The following is a 22604-nucleotide window of genomic DNA, read 5'->3' as shown; positions in this document are numbered from 1 at the left end:
ATAACATCTGGAGTGCCAAAGGTTCGCCACCACTGGTATAGAACAAGGCAGGCACCAGGACTCCTAGGCAGGAAGACATGGTGGATGAATCTACAATTGTACTTCGTTCTTTTGGTGAAAAACAGTACATCTGCTAATCTATCAAACTATCTGAGATCCACTGATCAGACCTAGGCCTATTTCAGCACAGGCTATAATCTTTTGCATGCAGAAGATCCTAAATTCACTCCCTGGCATCTCCAGTTAAAAGATGCCATAAGTGATGTGAAATACCTTTGCTTGAGATTCTCGAGAGCAGCCGCCCATTGGAGTAGGCTTGGGTAGGCCAATGTTCTGACTCAATACATGGCAGCTTCAGATGTATGTAATGGAAGCAACCATTGTGTGCCATTTGGCTTTCAGTATGGAGCATTGCAGGGAGAGAAGGTGGCTTAGTTATTGCCCAATGTCTTGGAAGCTAAGCAGGATTGGTACTTGGAGGGGGAGACCTCCAATGAAGACTCCAGAGGAAGGCAATGGCAAACCACCTGTGCTTCTCAGTTGCCTTGGAAGCCTCTTGCTGGGGTCACCACCATTCACGTGATGCTAGACAGCACTTGTGTACATAGGGGCGGACATTATAGGATGGAATATCTGTGTATTATCCCTCTGGTCCACAACAATTGGAGATCTCATTTGAGAAGAGGATGGAGGGGCAGTTTAAGACTCCAAGGCAGTGTTTCCCAACCTTTTCAAGGTCAGGGTACCCTTGACCTCACTCTTCATATCTCACGGTACCCCTGCCATCCCCCACCTTTCCCTCCCAGTGCCCCTGCTCGCCACACCCCCACCTTCCCCTCCCAGGGTGAAGGGAAGCACTGGGGGGGAGTGGCCGCTGACTTTGCAACAAGCCCTGCCCCCTGGGCCAGCTCATGTCCTTGCTGGTGCCGGCAGGAGACACCACAAAAATGAGGGGTGTGTGTGTAATGTTGCCGTTGTACCCCTGGGACATGCTCATGGCACCCCAGGGTACCAGGGAACCCTGGTTGGGAATGGCTGGTCCAAGGTATCAACTGTATCCTTTCAAGATGGCTTCTATCAAGTCTCATTACTACATTGTGCTGCCTGCTTATTTGATTTTTTTTGCCTCTGTTTCGGTAATTCAGTAGCCATCCTTAACTCTTAGATTTGGCCCAGGGGTCGTCTTCTGTTGACCTCTGCCATAGACCACGGGGAGTTTATTTCAAGGCTCCAATGGCCCTTGAGCCATTTGCCATCCTTTTGTCCCACCTGAACCCTAACGAGGCCTCTGACTTTTATGATAGCGGCAGAATCCTTTGTCAGCTTGTTTTGATTTCCGAAACATTTTGGGACCGAGAGACGAATCCGCTTTTTATATCTTTTGTGCAATCCCAAAGGCACCTGGTGGGCCACTGCGAGTAGCAGAGAGCTGGACTAGATGGACTTTGGTCTGATCCAGCTGGCTTGTTCTTATGTTCTTATGTTCTTAACTTTTAATTTTATCCTTAGATTATTATTTTTAGTTCTTGGAATTTATATCCCGCCGTGTGTTGAGGTCTCAGGGCGACTTACAAAATTAAAAACAACATTAAAACATCATTGAAAACAATCCTCAAGACTATAGATCTACCCACCCTCCCCCCACCCCAGACTAACAGCCACCAGAAAGGGCATGGGGGGGGGGTCAAAGGCCAAAGCTGTGGGTGAAGAGGAAGGTCTTTGCCAGGTGCCGAACCCCATGAATGGCTGACGCCTGGTGATGAATTTCCACAGGGATGCTGTTCCGTAATCTGGGGCTGGCCATTCACCCTTTACCCTGCTATCTGGGCCCTGTGGAACCTTGGCGAGTTCCGCAGGGCCTGTAAGACCGAGTTATTCCACTGGGCCTTGGGGGTTGCCAGTCACAGACTGCCTGCCCCCTCTGCAGCCCCCACAACAGTTTTGCCATCTTCAGCATTGCCTGATTGCTGATACCATCCATTTTGGGGCAATGCTGGCCCTCCTGGCCTTTGGGTTGGGCGCCATCAGTGCATGCATCTGTGCATGTATTTTGATCTGTAATTTTTGGAATTGCTGCTATAATGTATGTTTTATGGCTATATTGTATTTATGAGATCTTATATTGTATTTGTTTTATGTCCCATTGTACACCGCCCAGAGCCCTTCGGGAATTGGGCAGTCTATCCAGCCTAATAAATACATAAATAAAAATAAATAAATACCCCACACCTCAGTGGGAGAAGGGATCACCAGGAGAGCCCCCCCCCCACTTGACCTCAGTGCTAGGGCAGTTCATATGGGCTCAGGCGCTCCTTCCGATAGGAGCATGCCAGTCAATGGGTACAGCTCAAAATGTCTTTTCTTTTATTTACATCCATTTCATTGTGAGGCGTTCGAAGGCCTTCAAGGGACATATACGGCAGTACCCAAAACCTGGAAAAATAGCGAACTTCAAGACAACCTGCCCATAGCCCATCTAAATGATTTATTGTTGCCACAGAAAGAGATGATGCTTAAGAGCCCTGCTATGATGCTAGCACAATGCCCTCCCTTGTAAGTGGGTGCTTGAACCCATTCTCGTTTTTGAAAGAGGAGTTTGAAAACACACATACATACACATGCACACCAACACACACATCCACCCAAAATCTATTACGGCACAGAGTGGATGGAGCAATACTGACATCCTTTGGCTTACTCTTAGGGGAATGTGTGCAGTGTCTCTCCCCCCCTCCCCCAAGGTGTTCAGAAGTCCACACCACCCTTTCCCCTCTCGCTGACAGCAGGGGAACTGGGTTCAATTTAATCCAAGCGGGGATTGCTCCGAGTCCAATTTTGTTGTGTTAGGAAGCGCCGGCCGGCCGTTGCAGATTTAATCTGTCCAAAGGATTACATCGGCAGGATGGAAAACTCCGGGGCAGTGATCCCAGTTGTGTTAGCAGCGGTGTTTGATGCCAGAGATCAGGTGGAGCAAAAAGAAAAAAGAAAAAAAGGAAGAAAAGAGAAAAGGAAGAAAGACAAGCTGGGTCCAAAGAACGTTTGAGCAATAATTCAGGGGGTTTTCCTCCCCACCACTTAAGAGGTTGACAGGCAAGAATTCAATCAGCATTTCACAATGGATTTTGATGCACCCCTGTTAATGGGAGGATGAACCAAAGATGGCTCCTACCTCCAGTGGACTGGGCAGCCCAGGGGTGTGTGTGTGTGTGTGTGTGTGTGTGCGTGTGTGTGTGTGTGTGTGTGTGTGTGTGTGTGTGTGTGTGTGAGGTCAGAGATCTTTTTTGTCCTCTTCTCTCTGAGAGAGCTGCCATTTGTCACCCCGGCCACAGATCCTGATCAGAGGGGACCGATCCCTCTGCCAAGTGCCGCAGCCTCCGCGAGGAGGCAGGACAATGACAGATCTTCAGGAAAACTGGGCAACCAAATCACATAAACATTTCGCCAGGCGTCCCTCGGAGGCTGTGACTGTGCATCGTTCCAGCAAAAAAAAAAAAAAAAAGCAGAGAGGAATCTGATCGCCTTGGACTTGAAACAGAGAGAGCTCTTCTGTCAGGAGCTGGAGGAGGGCACTTGGCAAGAGCGCCCTGCCTTCTCTGCGCCCCCTCCCACCACATTCACTTGCAAATCACTGAGAGAGCTTGGAGAAGCCTTTGCTCCCCCCCCCCCAGTCCCTGTAACATTCCCAGGGAAAGTGCTGCAGCTCCATCCGCAGAACCTCTGCTTTCTCTCTCCCTGTCCCTCTCTCTTCCTGTGTGGTGGCTTCTTCTCCTCCTCCTCCTCCTCCTTCTCCTTCTTTTTTTCAAAAAATCAGGTGCTCTGAATGAAAAGCCAGTCAGAGGCAGGGAGAGACAGAGGAAACTCTCCCCCCCCACCCCTGCTCTTCTTCCTCCCCCACCACCGCTCGCCTGCTGTCCAGAGTTCAGTGATGCTCGGAGAATTAAGCCTGAATTAAATGCAAGCAGGATCTGTCCTGGGGAGGGGAAAATACTTCTAGCAGCAGAGAAGTGCTGAAGCAAAGAGGGGAAAAAAGGGAAAGAAGATTGAGAATTCGACAGTGTTGTTTGGGTTGGACACTCCGTCAGCCAGAGAAAGAGGATTTAAGGTAGGATAACTGCCTTTGGTTTTATTACTGGGTATGTGTGTGTGTGTATGGGTGGGGGGTGCTGTTGACAGTAATGTCTTTTCTGATGTCATTCCCAGAGATCTAAAAGCGGACAACTTCTGCTTACCGGTGCACAATGTGCACAGTGGCGAGGGAGAAGTTGTGTGCATGCCCTGTTTTCTAGCTGAGCTGCATTTCTACCTGCCAGAGAATCACAGACTTGGGCGATTCGCAAATCCCATTTATTAACTGCCAGCCGTGCCTGGAACCGTCTCAGTCAGAGCAAAAACCAAACCGCACATTGTTGTTGAAGCCCCGTTGACTGTGATTTTTATTCCACCTTTCATTTCATTGATGTCTTTGTTGGTTTTTTTGTGAAGGAATCAGATGAGAAGGGACAGGAGGGAAATGTAGCGGGGAGTTGGCAAGGTTATTCCATCACATGGCAATGACCCATGATCTTAGCATGAATTAGCAACATGTATGCCGGGTCTCACAGCCTCCTCTTGTCAGGCTGATAACAGTGTTCTCGGTGACAGGGCTATCTCAGTTGGGCGCTTTCTCTTCTTCAGAACAAGTATCGCATTATAGAACTGCAGACGTTCCATGAAAAGGACTACTTTGGAGCTGGGAGGGAGGGAAGGATGGAGGCGTTCAGGGTAAACTTAGGCGATAGCTCCAACAGACACCCACAGAATGCTAAGTGGGTCCCCATCCCAGTTTGCAACTAGGGAGTCACCAAGAGTGAAGGAGAGATGGATGTAGCGTGAGAGCATGGGTGCGCAGTTACAACCGGTCGTGGGAGCCTTTGCTGTCGCCACTGCACTAAAATCCATATTTGATGTGGTGTTAAATTAATGTAGCAGGCTGCAAGTGCCCCCCTCCCTCCCCCTTGGTCTGTGCTCCTGTCAAGTCCCCTATTGGTGGCATTGTCAGGCAGCTGTGCTTGCTGCTGGACCAAATTAGCAGCCAGCAAGCATCCAACAGGGTGCCAGCTGCGGCCACCGAAACCAAACAGGGCTCGGAGAGGATGCCACCGACCCCCTGCACGTTTGGTGGGTGACCGACGGTGGGAAGCTGGTGGCTTGTTTCTGCACACATGGAGAAATTGCCTGGCCTCTGGCAATAAAGCAAAAAGGAAGGAAAATGGGATGGGGAGGGTCTGTGTTATTCTCAGCATGCCTGGGTTACTTTTAGGGGGCTCTGAGCCCCATGATACTGACTGTACAGGAGAGAGAGAAAACATTGTCTGCTTGGTTTTAAATGGCATCCACACGCTTCTGTGGTCCTACTGTGGTTTCTTGCTCGTTTTAGAATGCCCAAGTCCCATCTTAAAAATCGCTTCCTGGTTTTTTTTTGTGGGGGGGACAGCCCAAAAGAAAACAACGAGATAGATAGAAAAGGGGAAAAGTGCAGCTCAGTCGGAGGGAAGAATGACCAAGATAAGTTCTTCTTCCTGAGAAGCACAACAACAAAACCCGCCGAGCTTCAGGGAATCTCCGGGGTTTTGCTGGGGGAGAGAGATTGCGAGTTTCGAATCCTAATCAGATTATTTCCTCCCAGCTTTGCAAACTCCCGGCTTTCACACCTACCCTGCATCTGACGGGTGAAATCGATCCCTGTGTTGTGTTTGGACGAGTGTGGGTGACTGTTGCTAGTGCTGTGTCTGTCTTCGCTGGCTTTAGTGGGCTCGGAATATCAATGTGACATTTCAAAAACACGGGTTTAATTTGGTGAGAGAGGAACTTCATGTCAAAATAAATTACGTTCCTCGCACTGTTTTCATGTTGTGTTTGTGATACCATAGGGATGGCATGAGGCTAAGGCTCTTCTCTCTCGCTGTGTGTCCCCTTTAGACTGGGTTTCAGTCTCCAGTGTTGACTGTGATGAGTACAGAAGACATAGATTGTTACTTACGGACATGTTTTGTGGACTGTTCTTTGTGGGTATTCTTAGAGGCAGTTTTTGGCAGCATGCCTGTTTTCCTTTGGAGTGACTGTTTGCTATTTTTGAGGCATGCAAGAGTCTTCCAAGTACAGTAACACATCCTTGAATAAGCATCAAATGCTGAAGAGGAGTGCAATTTTTAAAGTGATATATTACTGCAAGAGCCCCAGTCCCCGGGTACACAGAGAACATTGCTGGTCATGTACTATCAACCCAAGTGATCTATTGCTAAAGTTAAAACAATCTAGGGACTCCAGGACTGGACGCTGGCTGTTAAACAAAGACTCTATTGCTTCATCTCTCTCTCTCTTTAGAAGACTCAGTGCGGAAGACAGAGAAGGTTAATTTGAAAAAGATAACCACCTCTGGCTCTCAGAAAGCCATTTCCTAATCTCGACACGGTATCCCAAGGCAACAAATGATGGAGTCTCTTTCTCTGGAGCTCCTCTGTGCGGACTCCTGCTCCCATTCACTTGTATCCAAGGTCTTTTTAATTTCATACCTCAGAATACCGCTAGGGGGCAGCAACAGCGCGCAGGGCCAGTCTAGGGTGGCCATGTTGCTGATCAAGCAACAGAAAGGGGAGTGTCTTCATATTTGATCACTGTTAATCCCCCCCACCATTCGATTGCTTATCAATTGATAAAGTATGCCGCAAGAGCTGCCCGACTTCTATGTAGCCCAGTCTTGTCAGCCCCGGCGAGCATTTGGATGGGAGACCTCCAAGGAATACCACGGTCGTGATGTGGAGGCAAGCAACGACAAGCCACTTCCAAATGTCCAGTGTGACTTGGGGTGGGGACTAACGAAAGAGAAAAGCTGAGAGGGGAAAAGACTGGTCGTTTGGAAATGAGGGTTATCTCAACAGACTGATTTTTCTCACTGTGGATGCATCCGTTAGATTGATGGTAGGCTATTAGCAGCTCACTTGTGCTGTTGAAGGCTTCTTTTTGAATCAAAGTCCACCAGCATGTTTCCATGGAAGTGGTGGCACTAATGTTTTTATAACGTTTCCAGCAAGTTAACACTGGCAACTCTAGATATTGACTCCAAGCTTTCAGGCCAACTTTCAAATAGTCAAAGCCCTTCATTCGATGGTCTGATTAAAAAGGGAAAAAAAGTATTTTACAGCATAAGTCAAGAGCTGATGCCTTAGTATTAAAAGCAAAATTCCAGGAATGCATTTCAAATGAGGCATGCTTTATGATTCCATGCTGTTAGCATAATGGACCAAAGGAGTTACATCTCTGTCTTACACACACAAGGTGTCCTTGAATCATGTGTTCAAATGGCTTTTCATTGGGAAGACCAAGAAGTGTAGAAAGGAACCCAATTCGCTTCTCTTTCCTGCTCCGGCTATTGCTCATGTTGCTCCGACACCCACAATGATATGCTGTGTCGGAAGGCACAACCGAATAGGCAAATTGGTTGAGAGCAGTGCCTTCATTTAACACCCATGCTGCATCACCCTGTATTCTCTGACCCCCCAGTAAAGACTGATCTCAAAGCTTCACTTTTGACTAGTCAATCGTCAATTGTCACATGACATTTCTACATCTATTGGCCTTTCAAAAAAAAATCCACTTTGAACCTTTGAAAATTCCTCCTGTTCATCCTGTACCCGGATTTCCATTTAGGGACTGGATATGTGCTAAAAGGATCCAGCCCTAAAAATGAAGGTGCAGTATAAATCCTTCAACGTAGATTGTATCAAAGCTGATGTCGTCGGGACTTAAAACCATGTGCCCTTGAAGCTTCAATTCGATTCTCATGTGGTCTGTAGGATTTGTTTAGAATATGGAAATTCATTTTATAAAAATTCTATCTCTCTTATTTTAAACATATGGTGATCAAATGGTCCAGTGTGCTGCCCGTGTGCCCATTAAAAGTGCAAAGAGATTTTAAATAGAGACCAAACAGTCAAAATGCCACAGAGCTGTGAATTTAGTCAGCAGGTCAATGAAATAATGGTGAGGTAAAGGCTGGACACTCTCCAAAAGATGTGGGGTGCAAACACACACACACACACACACACACACAGTGGCAATGTCAGACTGGCTGCTGACGGCATGGGTGGGGATGAGTGAACCTGGAAACAAAATGGAGTTGCCGAGAAAGAAGCGAAACGTTATTGCAGTGATTTTCAGTAACAGCCATTCTTATTTATATGTCTGGCTTGGCCCTTGAACTTTATAATCCAACGTTTTATCGGTAGTATTTATCTTTTCCATGCCCCGTTCATGCGACATTTTGAACTCTCCATTTGATGGTCCGTGGCTTTACGATATTGGACGATTCTGCCCTGCAACAAACTTTCTCCCTCAATCAAAAAGGTCAAGTGGGTGGGCGAGGGTGTAGAGCCACACTGAATTGGCAACTCGTGGTCAGGCCACTGCTCTTAAAGACATATTCCAGCGCAAGTTAAATGCTTTCACATTTGTTTAAATTTGCATATGCTTGCATTCTCATTAAATACATTAAACATATGTAAGTACTTGGAGCAAGCCCATAGCAGTTGGATTTGCTTCTGTGTGACTTAAAATATATCTAGCATCTAGCTGGAGAGCTAACGTGGTATAGTGCTGTGACTTGGGATCACCTGCCATCACCAAACACGAATGTGCCCATGACAAGCATAAAGATATTTTAAATAGAGACCAAACAACCAAAATGCCACGGAACTGTGAATTTAGTCAGCAAACCAATGAAATAGAAGTGAGATAAAGGCTGGACTCTCTCCAAAAGGCACTTTCTGCCACCACCTGCATCTATCGTGATTGGCTCAGGACTCCAGAATTGCCCCTTCCCTATGTCAACCCTACTATGAAACTGCGGGTTGAATAAGCCCTTTACCGGCAACTTTCCCCCTCGTATTTCTTAAAGAGGTTTGTTTGGAAGAGTCTTTGAGTATGGTCCATTTTAGTTTTCATCTCCCTAAAAAGGTGAGGCACGCCCACATATCCCTACAAATATGCATAGTCTTTCTATTGGTCCATCCAGCCCTGATGTATGCATTGCTGACGTTCCGTTTCTTATTCTTTGGCCTGTTTGCTGAGGGGCAGTGGTGGGATCCAAAAATTTTAGTAACAGGTTCCCATGATGGTGGGATTCAAACTGTGGCGTAGCGCCAATGGGGCTGGGCGGGGCACGACGGGGGCGTGGCTGGGCATTCCGGGGGCTGGGTATTCCTGGGCGGGGCTGTGGCAAGGACGCAACCGCTGCGCCAGTCGTTGGGCGGGAAACGAATGCATGCAGGCGCAGGCTGCCACGCACACCGGTGCACCTCCTGCTAGACTGCTTCAAGTTCTGCGCACTACTGCTGAGAGGAGGGGCGTAACTAAGGCAAAAATCACATGGCAAAATCACCAATTAGTAACCCCCTCTCAGCACACACAAATAATTAGTAACCTACTCTCGGGAACCTGTGAGAACCTGCTGGATCCCACCTCTGCTGAGGGGCTAAAGACCGTACTATGTTATCTCCTAAGCCCAGGTGAGATTAACGCCCAAGTCGTGAACATTAGTAGGATGAATTCATTCATTGAGGTCGATGTGGTCTCTGCAAGCTAATTTTCATGGAATGCAGCTTTTGTGGAGCAGCCTTTCAAAAGCAACGTCTGATGAATAGTTCTGTAGGACAATGTGAGCTAGTTTTTACAGTCAGGGGTGGGTGTGCTTAGCAGGGAAGATAATAACTGGATAAATTTATTTAAAGGCACCAAGTATGCTAGGAAATTATGAGATTTTACCGGATTTTATGAACTTTTATAATGTTGGTGTTTCTAATGTTGTTATTCTTTGTTGCAAGCTGCCATGAGCCCTATTGGGGAAGGGCAGCCTAGAAGACCGACTGATCAACAGTTCTGATCCAGGAATGGCAGTATTGTGATCCAGCTGAGGCTCACAGACAGTTTATTCGTAAAATTGTAATTCCTGAGATCTTTGGAGGAAATTCCTCTTACAACAGCTCAGCTGGTTTCAAACCAACGATTTTCACAATGCTAACTTAAACCAGTTTCAGGACTGTTTTAAACAGGCATAGCTCTCGCCTGAGCTCCCTAAAAGCTGGAGTTCCTTGAAGAAACCTCATGTCAAACCAAAATATTTCTCCATATGCTATTGGAAAATCTATGAAGAGTTACATTGGTTCTAATGAGGGATGCCAATATCCAGGTGAGGCATGGAGATCTCCCTCTTTGACAAGGGTCTTCAAACTATGGCCCTCCAGATGTTCATAGACTACAATTCCCATCAGCCCCTGCCAGCATGGCCAAGTGGTAGGGCTCATGGGAATTGTAGTCTATGAACATCTGGAGGGCCGTAGTTTGAAGACCCCTGCTCTATGACAACTGATTTCCAGATGACAGGAGGGTGCTTTGGGGACCTTCCTATACTGGATAGTATGGGATTGAGGCCTCTCCCCTCCTCTTCCCAAAGCCCACCTTCTCCAGGTTCTATCACCCAGATCTCCAGATAGTAATAATAATATTTCCCTCCCGAGAGCTAGCAGCCCTTGGGCTAATGAAGTTCAGTTTTTGTAAGGAATTTATATCCCTCAAACATATGTCCACCTGCTTATTGTCTCAAGTCAACAGGTTCTGAATGTGTAGGTTCTTACTACTAAAAGAGCACAGGGAGCAGCAGTGGCGATGTGGCTAAGAGCAGTGGCTAAGAGCAGGTGCACTCTGATCTGGAGGAGCCAGGTTTGATTCCCAGCTCTGCCACTTGAGCTGTGGAGGCTTATCTGGGGAATTCAGATTAGCCTGTGCACTCCCACACATGCCAGCTGGGTGACCTTGGGCTAGTCACAGCTTCTCGGAGCTCTCTCGGCCCCACCTACCTCACAGGGTGTTTGTTGTGAGGGGGGAAGGGCAAGAAGATTGTAAGCCCCTTTGAGTCTCCTAAAGGAGAGAAAGGGGGGATATAAATCCAAACTCCTCCTCCTCCTCCTCCTCCTCCTCCTCCTCCTCCTCTTCTTCTTCTTCTTCTTCTTCCTCTCACATAACATACAGGAGTATGCATAATGGCTATAATGGTGACTATAATGGCTAAAACCTATGAATATGGCATAGCGGCCTGTCCCTTATGGCCCAATCAATAGCAACGTAGGAAAGAATAAAGGATTTGGGAGGAGCATTAGAAATCAGGAGAGGAGAACTAAGTGATTTCTTGCCTGTCACTGCTAGTGCTATGTGTGTGGCCCGTGAAACCCCGTCCCGTCCCTCTTACATGGTTTGTTCATGCCTGAGTTTCCAGACAGGCATCAGGGGCAGCCCTGGAAAAGCTCCCACGACCCAAGAATCAATCCCGAAGTCTGCCGCCAAGTCTCAGCAAATTACATTCCCTTAATTTATAATCAACATCCATTTCTGTTATTGCTTGAAAAGCTGCCATTTTTCTTCTGTCCCTCCCAGGACTGCTGGTGGAATAAATTCCGGTGCGTTCGGTTGATAACGGAGGATTGTGGGCTGCCCGTGGCAGAAGCGCGGGATGTACCTTTTTCAGATACTGCTTAACTTGCTCTATCGGAGTGGATAGGACTGCAGAAGCAGCTTCCAAACTAAAGCCTGCAAGTTGGCAGGGCATAATATTTTCTCAGCACCAGCAGCTTGAGTCAAGGGAACATAAAACCTTAGGAATATTTTCTTGTGGGGGTATGCCTCAGCGCCTGCATAAGCCGCCCCCCTCTCCCCAGCAACAGCTAGACGTTTTAATTTTCTCGTCTTTTAGCAGTGTCTTCTGTTTACTTTCCACATAAATCCCCATCCGATTTAATGCAAGCATATGAAAAGAACAGGTGATAGCGGCCAAGTAGCTCCTAATGGAAAATCTATCAGGGAAAAAAAGTAATGAAATGGCCCTAAATCTTTCCTCCTCTGCTAGTGCACAAAAGATAAAGCTTTTCTCTTTTCGGCCGTATAAAATGCCAGAAGATCCCTTGCATGTAATTTTGTGGGTTTTTTTGCTGTGGATCTTAATATTATTATATATGTAATATATAAACATATATTTATGATTTTATTAGAAGCATTTCTTTCTATGCCATCTGCAGGCTGCAAAGATAGGGTTATCCTGCCCTGGGACTTTGCCCCACCTCTTAAACAATATGACTTGGCCTGTTTTCAAACAGCCCTGATTTTAAATGAATGCGATCCTCCTTGGCTGTTGCTTTCACACTTGATCTTTTAAGGCAATAAGTGCTGGGTAGAGAAGCGCTTCTGTGCATTTGGGAGCAGAAGGGCTCCAAATACATTTGAGAATGCAGAACTGCCTTCAAATTAACCTAGTACAAAATCTGTGCCCCAATGTCTTGGTTTTGTCGTTGCGGCAGCTCAGAGCAAATGGGTGTCTCGGCTAATTGGACATTTGAATAGTTGTGACCCAATCTTCAATTTCAAACACGAATATCTGGTATCATCTGGGTTATTTTAAAAAAAGATGGAGAAATCATGATGCCTCACTGGAAAAAAAATAGGTTCATTAAAAATGAACTTGAATTCGCTTTGGAATGGAGAATGCACAGTGGTTGAAATTATTATTATTTATTATTAATATTTATTATTTATTGGTCTTATAGATCGCCCAACCCCCTACATTATCTAGCCTAGGTGGACCAATCATGTTCCCAGATGGGGATAGAAAATGTTGACAGAGAGAAATTTTTCTCTCTTTCTCACAATACTAGAACCAGGGGGCATACACTGAAAATGCTGGGGGGAAGAATTAGGACTAATAAAAGGAAACCTTTTTCACACAACGTGTGATTGGTGTTTGGAATATGCTGCCACAGGAGCTGGTGATGGCCACTAACCTGGATAGCTTTAAAAAGGACTTGGACAGATTTATGGAGGAGAAGTTGATCTCTGGCTACCAATCTTGATCCTCGTTGATCTGAATTTGCAAATGCCTTAGCAGACCAGGTGCTCAGGAGCAGCAGCAGCAGAAGGCCATTGCTTTCACATCCTGCATGTGAGCTCCCAAAGGCACCTGGTGGGCCACTGCGAGTAGCAGAGTGCTGGACTACATGGACTCTGGTCTGAACCAGCTGGCTTGTTCTTATGTTCTTATGGGGCTTCAAAGAAAGGGATGGGAAACCAGTGATTTCTTCTTGACCCATCTGTAATTTGTAGAACTCAGGTTCCAAGCCCGGGTTCCAATGCATATTTTAGCATCTATGATTGGTTAGCATCTGAAATATATTATTCAAGTGAAGAACAGGCATTGTAAAGTTCAGAAGGTTGTTGCTACTGACAAGATAATGTTTCTTAAATAGCTTCTTTACCCACTTTAACAGTTGTATTAGCTAAAGGAGAGATGTGGAGATGGTTAGGAATGTGATTTTGAAAAATCCACAGGTGGGAATACATATGAACCTGCCATATACCGAGTCAGACCATCGGTCTAATCATCGTCAGGACTGGCTACTTTGACCAGCGGCAGTTTTCCAAAAGTTCAAGTCTTCTCTATCCCCCAAATTGAGACGGGACCTTCTGTATGCATAGAACTGAGCTACGTCCCCTTTCCATTGATTGGATGGATTTGGGCAGGGCGGAAACGATGATGCCTTGAAGGGATCCAGCTGCAGCTGATTTTCAGCGAGCTAATTTTTCATTCTGAACAAAGAAGAAGGCCACCAACAGAAAAGGTCATTGAAAAAAACAGACAACTTCTTCAATGGACCATCATTACTGGCTGCAGCCTGGCTATAGGAAAGTGAGGGCTGGGGAAGATGAAGAAAACAAATGAAATATTATCAACTAAAAATAAACTAAAAATAATATTGGGGCAACACATAGAGCAGAATATCCCACACCCTTATTTCAGCCCCAGACTGGTTGTCCATCCAGGGCACCTGTTTCTAAAAGGAACAGCTCAACAAAGGTCCCCAGTCTTCTATTTAGACCAAGAATGTTTGGTGGGGTAGGGACTTAAGTGCAGCAGTGGTTAAGAGCAGGTGCATTCTAATCTGGAGGAACCGGGTTTGATTCCCTGCTCTGCCTCTTGAGTTGTGGAGGCTTATCTGGGGAATTCAGATTAGCCTGGGCACTCCCACGCATGCCAGCTGGGTGACCTTGGGCTAGTCACAGCTTTTTGGAGCTCTCTCAGCCTCACCCACTTCACAGGGTGTTTGTTGTGAGGGGGGAAGGGCAAGGAGATTGTCAGCTCCTTTGAGTCTCCTACAGGAGAGAAAGGGGGGATATAAATCCAAACTCTTCTTCTTTTTCTTCTCTGGTTACAGTGAGTAGACTGGTGCTCAGATTCAATAAGTGCTCTATTGATGTATATAAAACTAAAAATAGGTTTACAATTTATAGATGCTTTCTGAAAGTTCAGGAAAGACTTCTTATGTTTAATTCTCATGAAGAATCATGGAGTTAGAAGAAGTCACAAGGGCCATCCAATCCAACCTAACCCTGCCATGCAGGAACACACAATCAAAGCACTCCTGACAGATGGCCATCCAGCCTCTTTTTAAAAACCTGCAAAGAAGGAGATTCATTCCACCACCCTCTGGGGCACTGTCAAACAGCCCTGACGGTCAGGAAGTTCTTCCTAATGTTTAGGTGGTATTTCTTTCCTCATAGTTCGAATCCATGTCTTAGCCTCTGGAGCGGCAGAAAACGAACTTCCACCTGACATCCCTTCAAATATTTTATATGGCTCTCGTGGCAGAAGTCAAGTAATCCTTGATTATCAAGGTATAATGAAATAACAAATACAGTGGTTTTTATGTACTTAAAACAACAACAACAACAACATAGCTTTATCGAACAACAAATGGCTGTTACTGTGAGTAATAACCACTGTGAGTAATACTGTGAGTAATAACCACATCCTGCATGTGAGCTCCCAAAGGCACCTGGTGGGCCACTGCGAGTAGCAGAGAGCTGGACTAGATGGACTCTGGTCTGATCCAGCTGGCTTGTTCTTATGTTCTTATGTTCTTAACCCTAATAGAAAGCTGGGACTGAAATCAGATATGTTACCCTTGAAGAAAGGAAGGGGTGCTAAAACGGAATTCATGGAATTGTGGGCCACTGCTAATAGGGTAACTTTGCTAATGTTCTTTTTTAAAAAAATAATTATTCTTTTTTTAAAAATAAGAACTCTCTCAGGGTGTAATACATAAGCTCCCTCAGGGTGTAATACATAAGCTCAGCCCCTGAAAAGCTACAGTGATTCAATTTATAAAAAATAAAGGTCATTATCTCATCTCTCCAATGCGCACAGAGTTGATCAGATAGGAATTCCAAACAGGGTGCTATTGATTTTCACACAGGCCACCAGAGTTCTCCAGGAGGCACCCAGAGATTTCCCAATATTACAATTGATCTCCAGTCATTCAGAGATCAGGTCCCCTAAACAAAATGGCTGCTCTGGAGGGCGAACTCTATGACATAATATGCTGCTGAGTTCCCTTCCCTCCCCAGACTTCATTGTCTGCAGGCTTCTCCCCGTAAATCTCCAGGTATTTTTCTAACCCAGAGCTAGCAACTCTACAAGCTCCTTCATTGTCTTGGATGGAAGAACGATCTTCTCTTGGGGGCATCTGGTAGCCCCACTTCCCACTTCATTCTTGGTAATGTTAACCAGCATAGGGCACTGTGAAAGAGTGGCATTTCTGGACCCGTGCAGCATACGAGTGGGAAACTCTCCTCTTGAGGGGGATGTGATGTATGAATACAGGATGCCAGCCTCCAGATGGGACCCGGGGATCCCCTGAAATCCCAGGCTGGGAAACTCCTGGAGAATTGGGGGTGGAGCTTGGGGAGGGCAGGGATCTCAGTGAGGTACAAGATAATAGAGCCCGCCCTCCAAAGCATCCATTTTCTCCAGGGGAACCCATCCCTATAGTTTGGTGATGAGTTGTAATTCCAGGTGATCCCCAGGACCCAACTGGAGGCTAGAATCCCTATTGCCATTTTGTGGTGCCATCATGATCATGCAGATATGAGAACCAGCCTATTATCTGTGAGACATCATTGGAACTCTCTAGTTTTCTCCTGAATACCCAGAGATGGTTTGGCATCATTCTCTGTGACTGCTGCACAATGCTCCCCCCCCCCCCCCCCGCAATGAGTACACAGGCCATTCTCAACATGGTAACTTTTATTTATTTATTTATTTATTTATTTATTTATTTATTTATTTATTTATCTATCTATCTATCTATTTATTTAACTTAATATACCACCCCATCCTTGAAGGGCTCTGGGCGGTGTACAACATAAAACCATACATAAAATCATCATAACAGAACTTCCCTAAATATAATAAAAACAGCAGTTGTCCTAAGATGGCATCCCTCCTAAACCTAATCCTCCTAAAAGGAGGAGGGAGAGGCAGTGGGTCCTGATGGTATTAGGACCTATAGGTCTCAACAATGGGTCCCGATGATATTAGGGACCCATGAACTGGGGCGGGGGGCACAACTCAACTCAATTAGAAGACTTCTATTATCTCAAGCACAGGCCTTCCTGTGAATTCCTGTGTCTATTATTCCTTGCCACAAGCATGATAGCACCACCATTTGCACCTCTGGGTTTGGAAAATTCCTGAAATTTGTAAGGTGAGACCTAAGGAGGGGGGAGACTTCAGTGGGGTCTTATGCCTCAGAGTGTACCCTCCGAAGCAGTAGGGGGACTGATCTTGGTAGTCTGGAGATCTACTGTAATAGTGAGAGATCTCCAAGTGGTGGAGAGTCAGGATGATGTAGTGGTTGAGAGCAGGTGAATTCTAACCCGGAGAGCCAGGTTTGATTCTCCCCTCCTCCACCTGAGTGAACTTGATTTGTCTCCTCGTTCCTACATACAAAGCCTACTGGGAGACCTTGGGTTAGTCACAGTTGTCTCCAAACTCTCTCAGCCTCATCTCCCTCACAAGGTGACTGTTGTGGGGAGAGGAAGGGAAAGGCATTTGTAAGTCCCTTTGAGTCTCCTTACAAGAGAGAAAGGGGGATATGAATCCAAACTCCCCCTCCTCCTCCCCTTCCTCTTCTTCCTCTTCCTTCTCAAAGTTGGCCGTACTCAGAACAAACTCACTATGCTCACAAATTTATTCTAATGGTGAATAGAAGGATCAATCTCCTAAGTGAGAATCTGTTGCCAAAACGCTGGTCTCAAACCACCATTGTGCAAATGGCTCCCCAGTGAACTCCCGTTTCGTGGAAATCTTGTTCACTGCATCAGCGACATAATTCAGTCTTGCTCACAATATTCTGTGATCACTATCATATTATATGCCATCAAATGCTACAACTGATTTCATTGATGTGTCCCTTCCAGCTGGGTTAAGTTGAGACCTGCTCAGTACTACATTGCAATATATTTTTTCCCTAATTTTGTAGCTTGGGCATAATGACTTAGTCCTACAGTACCACCATTTTTTTTTCAGATCCAGGCATGTATAATGCTACTGTGTATGGATTGTGCATTGAGTTTGGCTTGGTAGGTGATGGTTATTCTATGAGATTAGTTTCTACTGCTTAGGGTATCAGGAGTGTATTATTTGCCCTATGCAGGATCTTTGCCCAAATATTAACTTGCATGTCCTCATTTGTGTGTGAACCTGGGCATTAACTTGTGAAATGGCCTGCAAATTGGATTCTATAAGGTTGGGTGAAACCTAATTAGAATGTTTAATTTGATGAGATAAGCAGCATTCTATCTATCTATCTATCTATCTATCTATCTATCTATCTATCTATCTATCTATCTATCTATCTATCTATCTATCTATCTATCTATCTATCTATCTATCTATCTATCTATCTATCTATCTATCTATCTATCTATCTATCATCTCTCTCTCTCTCTCTCTCTCTCTCTATCTATCTATCTATCTATCTATCTATCTATCTATCTATCTATCATCTCTCTCTCTCTCTCTCTCTCTCTCTCTCTCTCTCTCTCTCTCTCTCTCTCTCTCTCTCTATCTATCTATCTATCTATCTATCTATCTATCATCTGTCTGTCTATACACACATACACACACACACACACACACACACACACGTTGGCCATGCTAATTTAGTTGATAATTTTTATTCTTAATTGGATTACTTTTAGAACGTGTGTTCTTACTAAAAGAAATTGAAGTACACACGTATGATGAAAAATGGGAAGGTTCTTTTTTTTTTCTCCGTAGCACCACACTTTTGTGATCTGTTAGATGATTTGATTTAGCACCAATGTGCCTTGCTTTCAAAGGCTTTTCTTGTGCTGCAGCCGGCCACTTAGGGTTTGGGAAACTGGGCCAAAAACTTCAAGAGACAGAGACAGAGAAAGAGCAGGGGGTGGGGGAGAGATTTTGCAGGGATGCATCTACTAATGTGAAGGGTCCTGCTCATAATATCTATTTTTAAAAAATGCTAGAAGGTTGTTTCTGCAATTGAAAACATAGACAGCAAGCTTAAGCAGGTTGGGTCAGAGCAAGATCGTGTTTTATTCAATGGGGCCTCATTCCAGGAAAGTGTTGTTGTTTTTTTTAGGACTGCATCTATGGAATATGTTTACTGAATTCTCACAATGTAGAATTTCACATTCTGTGGAACAAAATGTGTTATCCAATAACATGGGAATGTTGTGAAGTGACTAAGATTTCCCCTTTTTAAAGAAAAAGAATGTCTTGAATCAGGCCTCCATATGCATTGGTCATTATATTTCTATGTGATGTTGAAGTCGATCTTGTTTTTGTTTTGTTTTGTCCTGTTTTTCTGGTGTTGTCTCTCCAAGTGCTTAACTTGAACTCACTTAGCTGGAGTTGCAAAGAACAAAATTTGCCTTGTAGAAGAATTAAAAAAAAGCACATGTCACCAAATAAAAGTCTATCTGAAATGTTTATCTTTAGCATATCACATGCCTCGATAACCTGGCCAAGAACTTAAACCTGTAGCCTTCATCATGGTGAGAAGATAATAATAATAATAATAATAATAATAATAATAATAATAATAATAATAATAATAATAACAATAATAATAATAATAATAATAATAATAATAACAATAATAATAATAATAATAATAATAATAATAATAATAATAATAATACCACCAGTCAACCAATTGCAATAATTGCATGTAGGAACAAGGAGTAGTGGATTCCAGGTACAAAAACAGAGATTTCACATAAACATTAGAGAACTTCCTGACCGTCAGGGCTGTTCGACAGTGGAATACGCTTAGAGTGGAGTGGGGTGTTTTGGGGTGGAGTGGAGTTTCCTTTCTTTGCAGGTTTTTAAACAGAGTCCGGATGGCCATCTGTCAGAAGGGCTTTGATTGTGTGTTCCTGCATGGCAAGGAGTTGGATCTGATGACCCTTTGTGGTTTTTTCCACGTCTTTTATTCTATGAACACAACAGTAGGTTCCCCATCTCCGTCTGTGTGACACATTTTATAAAACAGCTGGTTCAAAGAAGAATGTGATCAACCAATAGGAGGAAATCTCTCACCTACACACACATGCACACATGGGCAGCGACTGCCTGAGAAACGAGAAGTAGAAACATCTCAGGTGATGATGAAACCTTCTAGAAATACTGTTGATACTGATGCATCTTGAAATAATTTGGCAGTCCGTGCTGTGAATAAGGAAGATCAATATGCTCAAGTGGCTTTGGTGGGATATTCAAAATGAAATTGAGAATGAGGGACAGAACATAAGACATGAAGCTTGTAGGGGGAAAAATGACAACATTCTTTTATTTCAATTGTGGTTTTTGATTATGTGGTTGTTGTGGGCTTTCTGGGCTGTGTGACCGTGGTCTGGTAGATCTTGTTCCTAACATTTCTCCTGCATCTGTGGCTGGCATCTTCAGAGGTTTATCATCTCTCTGTGATACATCTAACAACGCACGGATAGCTGTCTAGCTTAGCAAATATAATCAAACTGATTGTTGAAGGCTTTCATGGCCGGACTCAACTGGTACTTGTGGGCTTTCTGGGCTGTGTGGCTGTGATCTGGTAGATCTTGTTCTTAACGTTTCGCCTGCATCTGTGGCTGTCATCTTCAGAGGTATATCACACTTCTCTCTGATATACCACAAGAACCAGTTGAGTCCAGCCATGAAAGCCTTCAACAATCCTTTTGATTATATTTGCTAAGCTAGACAGCTATCCGTGCATTGTTAGATGTTTGACAATCCTTCTGTGTTTGCAGTCCTGATAGGGCGGTTAGAACAAGAAGTCTAGCTAGCTCCTAGTGGGCTGCCATGCATGGTTGATTGGCTTTCTTGCCTTGATGAGTCACAATGTTTGCAAACTTGGCCTAGAGCAATGCACACTCAGTCCTCTTTGTATATTCTTCGGCTCATATCTCTTCCTGTTCCTCCCCCTGCACACTATTGGCTGGCACGGTAGTAGGAGAAATGTGGAGTGGGGTGTGAAGTTGCACCTGCATAACCAGAAGTGGCATCACATGTTGTTGTGATGGTCCGGCAAGTGCCAAAATCCTTATGGTTTTACTATAGGTGCTTTTGGGACTTGCTAGAGTGTTGCTATATTGTGTGACATCATTTCTGGTTATATGCCCAGAAGTGAAGTCACATAACCGGGAGCCTTACCTCAATTTTTTTTTAGAAAAACCATACCTAATGCAGCTACTTTGCTAAGCTAGGTTGAATCCTTCATCCTGCACAAAAAAGGTTCCACACGTAGCTAAATGGCATGGAGGGTCAGAACCCCTTTTCTCAGTTGCTAGAGTTTGATACAACATTTTTGAATTTTTTTTTGCATACATCAAAATGTTGCACGGACCATGGAAAGCTTTTTTGCAGACTCTTAACATAGCAGATGTTGCCATGGCTGTCTTAGGGAACTTGGTGAGTTTTGTAGGCATGTACTCCTGTTGCAAATTGGGTTTCATGTATAATGATATGCAGTACAAACCCACCCAAGATAAAATTCTTTGTCCCAAGGATGCGTAAAATTCACTTGTCCTCGCGATGCATTAAAGCGACTTCCTTAGTCGACCTTTAAAACATAGTTCACGGCACTCATTCGAATCCTTCTTTACTAAAGCTCCTCTTCTTGAGCACACTGTGTGTGAATGTGTGGTTTTAAGAAAAAAATGTTGTGCATGTTAGATGACCCTAAATTAGGTGTTATTGTGACATGTCGTAACAGCCAAGGTTATGTTAATAATGTATTGACCCACAAGAAAGTGGACACTGGTGTTTTTCTGATGAAATTCCCATCAAAATATTTTCATTGCTTCGGTCTGGAAAGGGAAAAAAAAGATTATAAGCCCTTTGCTGCCATCTAGTGGTGCGTATAACAACACTAGGCAGGAAATGTTTCATGAGAGCATCGACGTATTGGGTTCAGCTGTAAGAAAACATAGCGTACATCTCCCAAATACCACAATATTGGATCCAGCCAGCTTTTCCATGCCAAGGAAGGGATCTCTTTTCACTACTAAATACATTATTGTTTTATTCATTTGGTGCATTTTTTCATCCTACCCTCCCATCTAAAAGTTCAGAGAAGCATAAATACTTTTTCTCACAACAGTCCCATGAGATATGTTAGGCTTAGACAAAATGAATGGCCCACGGTGAAAAGCAGGGTGGTGTAGTGGTCAAGAGGGTTGGACCCCAATCTAGAGAACCAGGATTGTTTCCCCGCTCCTGCACATGAAATCTGCTGAGTGACCTTGGCCTAGTCACAGTTTTCTCAGAACTCTCTCAGCCCCACCTGCCTCACAAGGTGTCTGTTGTGGGGAGAAGAAGGGAAAGGAGTTTGTAGGCTGACTTGAGATACCTTACAGGAGAGAAATATGAGGTATAAATCCAAACTCTTCTTTGTCTTCTTGCAATAAGTTTCATAGCAAGTGGGACATTGACAGATTTATGGAGGAGAAGTCGATCTATGGCAACCAATCTTGATCCTCCTTTATCTGAGATTGCAAATGCCTTAGCAGACCAGGTGCTCAGGAGCAGCAGCAGCAGCAGCAGCAGGCCATTGCTTTCACCTCTTGTATGTGAGCTCCCAAAGGCACCTGGTGGGCCACTGCGAGTAGCAGAGTGCTGGACGAGATGGACTCTGGTCTGATCCAGCAGGCTCGCTCTTATGTTCTTATGTCCTGATCCAACCATCTAACCATTACACCACATTGAGTTAGGGCCAAACTAGACACAACATTTTTATGAGACTTGAGACCAACTCCTCCAGACTCAAAATCCCTTCCTGCCCCACCCGCAGCCGTACAGTGGCTGCAAGGAATGCCATTTTGAAAAATTAGCAGGAGCCTGATTCAATTTGGGACTGTGGAGTCAGGGAGGAAGGGCTGATGCTTGCCCTTGGAGTTGTAGACTTCCAGGTGGCGGCTGGAGATCTCCTGGCATTATAACTGATCTCCAGTTGAGAGAGACCAGTTTCCCTGGAGATCATGGCTGCTTTGAAAGGTTGATTCTATGGCATTGTACCCCATTGAGATCCCTTTCTTCCCCAACTCCAAAATGGGTTTCCCACCTTGGCACTGCATGCCAGGCACTTCAAAGATTGGCACGGAGGGTAGAAAACAGGTTCCCCCCACTGACCATGGGTGAGTCTGAT

At 44.8% G+C, this 22604-nt stretch overlaps 1 protein-coding gene across 2 annotated transcripts in view; it reads left to right on the top strand.

The window, feature by feature from the left end:
• Window positions 1–3647: 3647 nt before the first annotated feature.
• The window catches only part of CDH10 (cadherin 10), a 202379-nt gene continuing 183422 nt past the window's right edge, over window positions 3648–22604 (top strand). The window contains exon 1 of one of the 2 annotated variants that reach the window (XM_048507523.1): window positions 3648–4102. The gene's annotated coding sequence lies outside the window, so the exon portion shown is untranslated. The remainder of the gene's footprint in view (window positions 4103–22604) is intronic. The other variant, XM_048507522.1, reaches the window with a different exon arrangement.

This window comes from Sphaerodactylus townsendi, linkage group LG09, assembly GCF_021028975.2.
Source record: "Sphaerodactylus townsendi isolate TG3544 linkage group LG09, MPM_Stown_v2.3, whole genome shotgun sequence".
Classification (NCBI taxonomy): domain Eukaryota; kingdom Metazoa; phylum Chordata; class Lepidosauria; order Squamata; family Sphaerodactylidae; genus Sphaerodactylus; species Sphaerodactylus townsendi.
Note: the sequence above shows the minus strand (reverse complement) of the source record. Positions and strands in the feature narration are given on the sequence as shown.